Consider the following 2,500-nt stretch of genomic DNA (forward strand, 5'->3'; position numbering starts at 1 on the left):
TGACGGGTGGCGTACACTAGTTAATCAGTAGACATACCTCCTTTAAAGGTTTAAAGGTCACTCATGAATGGCAGAGGAAAGGCATAATGACACTTCCCTATCAAGCACGACAATGCCCTAGAGACTGACCGTATGAGAAGTGATCAAGCTCCCGCTCCACCCAAGATAGGACCAAGAAGGACCAGGCAATGGCTAATGATGACTGGGCAGATAGACCTAATAGGCTCCCCCAAACACCCTATCCTTAGCCTACAAGGATGGTGAGGTCGTAGCGACCAATGGGGATTTGAACAGCTGATCAGTTACTTCACCCAAATGTGTCACCACCAGTGAGCAAGCAGATTCCATTTTCCATTCAAAAGGCTCTGAGGTGACTCACACTTTATGAGCAGACACACACTTGCAAATAGAGGATAAGATGCAGGGCCCCATTTAGTTTATACTTCTTCCATTCTCTCTTTGGATGAGTGGATATAGTATAAGTGTTGGTCTGGTGTCTTACCAATTTGAATTGATTCAGGAAAAAATACTCTCGTGACTTGGCACTGACCACCCGCCGCTCATCCCAACAAAAAACTTATCGTTTCTCCTATTTCTACTTCTTCAATTTTTCCTTATTATTATTATCATTTCAAAGATTTTTTTGTTTCTCATAAGATGATTGGAATACATACAACGAATATAAATATTTTTCATCACCATTCAAAACCTAAAAACCACTTACGACCAAACCACCTTTAGTTAATTTCACACCTTCAAATAGGGCATGTGTACAGTATAAGTTAGAAACTTGTGTGACCTAACTAATTAAAAATTGCAATCCGCACCACATTATGTTTTTACTTTGGCTAAAACACATAATGAATTCTACAGCTGGTATAGTTGAACGTGACTGTCTGTATAGTATTTTTGTAAAGTAAACATTCAAGTAAAAGAGAGGAATTAATACTTAACCTACATAACAACCACCATAAATCTAGATTTTTTTTTTATATTTTGAAGTTTAGCGAAGGTAACATGCTCCTGAAAGACTGTTTTATGAACATTTTACCTTCACTACACTTCAAAACTATTCTTCCTTCCTGTGATATTTTTGAGTCCCATTCCCAATCTTATATAAGAGTTCTGTAAATTTTACATAATGTACAACTTTATCAACTCGAGTGTGGCATACTCTCCCATCTGACTGATTTTTTTTTTTCGAGAACTATAACCTTATTTCTTTGAAGTGGGGTAGGTTTCAATTTACCTTATCCTTTAATTGATTAAAATATATTTCAACATTAGGTCCTATAGATATTCCCTTATAAGACATATCTTTCGACCTCCCTTAATGGTTTAAAAGTCGAGTCATGAATGGTAGAAGCAAGGGGCAGGATGATGTTCCGCAGATCGATCTTGAATATATATGCTATGGTAAGTACGTAATCTCCTCTCCACCTAAACTAGAACCAAGGAAGGTCAGGCAATGGCTACTAATGACTCAAGAGGTAGAACTACAAGGCTTCCCCAAACCAACCACCCCTTTCTCAACAGGATGGTAAGGTTACGGACCCTACAACAATCCCACCAGGTTTGAGCAGCGCTCAAACTCCCGACTCCTAGACTGAGAATCAGGTCCTGGTTCCTGGTTCCATAAGAATAAGCTTAGAAGATTTGCACCTATCTATAAAGAGAGAGAGTGCCCGCAAACTTATTTTGCGGAGTGAGCAATAAGGAACCAGGAACCAGGAACCATCCTTATTGCTCACTCCGCAAAATAAGTTTGCAGGCACTCTATCACTTTATAGATAGGTGCAAAGCTTCTAAGCTTATTCTTATTATTGTTATTAAGTTTATACCACCTGTGCCTTAAATAAATTAATATCATAATGAGGTTCTCAATCTTTACTTTTATTCCCTTCTACCTTGAAATTAGATAGGATTACCCCGACTCTTCCAAGAATCATCACCCAACAAGAGACCCACTTACCTGGTTTATATCTCCCTCCCATCCGGAGCCAGCATTGGTCAGGAAGGCCTTGAATTCGAACCACCCATTCTCCGCTTGGGTACAGTTCATGTCCGTGTCTATCATCCAATAGTGCTCTCCCCACCTATCCAGGAGGAAAAGATAGCGAAGGAGGAAAATAACGATGATACTTATCAACTTAACAAGATAATGGTAATGCAATTGCCAGTAGCATCAGCCACAGGAAAAGCTATTTAGTCAGACTACATTTATAAAGGGTTGGGGACCCCAACACACGCCGGGGTCGCTTATCTTCAGGTGAAAAAAAATTGGGGTCTCTTTTCTTCAGGTGAGGAATTTAAATTGAATAATGGGACTAACAAACTAACTAGCCAGTTTATAAGTTGATTGTTATTAGTGTAACGACATAGGTAGTAGGTTGGCCAGGGCACCAGCCACCCGTTGAGATACTACCGCTAGAGAGTTATGGGGTCTTTTGACTGGCCAGACAGTACTACATTGGATCCTCCTCTCTGGTTACGGTTCATT

At 39.8% G+C, this 2,500-nt stretch overlaps 1 pseudogene; it reads right to left on the reverse strand.

Annotated features, from left to right (window-relative positions):
- Positions 1-2,500, reverse strand: part of LOC137632276 (alpha-amylase-like) — a 23,881-nt pseudogene that overhangs the window by 4,073 nt on the left and 17,308 nt on the right.

The sequence above is a fragment of the Palaemon carinicauda genome, chromosome 41, assembly GCF_036898095.1.
Source record: "Palaemon carinicauda isolate YSFRI2023 chromosome 41, ASM3689809v2, whole genome shotgun sequence".
Taxonomy (NCBI): Eukaryota; Metazoa; Arthropoda; class Malacostraca; order Decapoda; family Palaemonidae; genus Palaemon; species Palaemon carinicauda.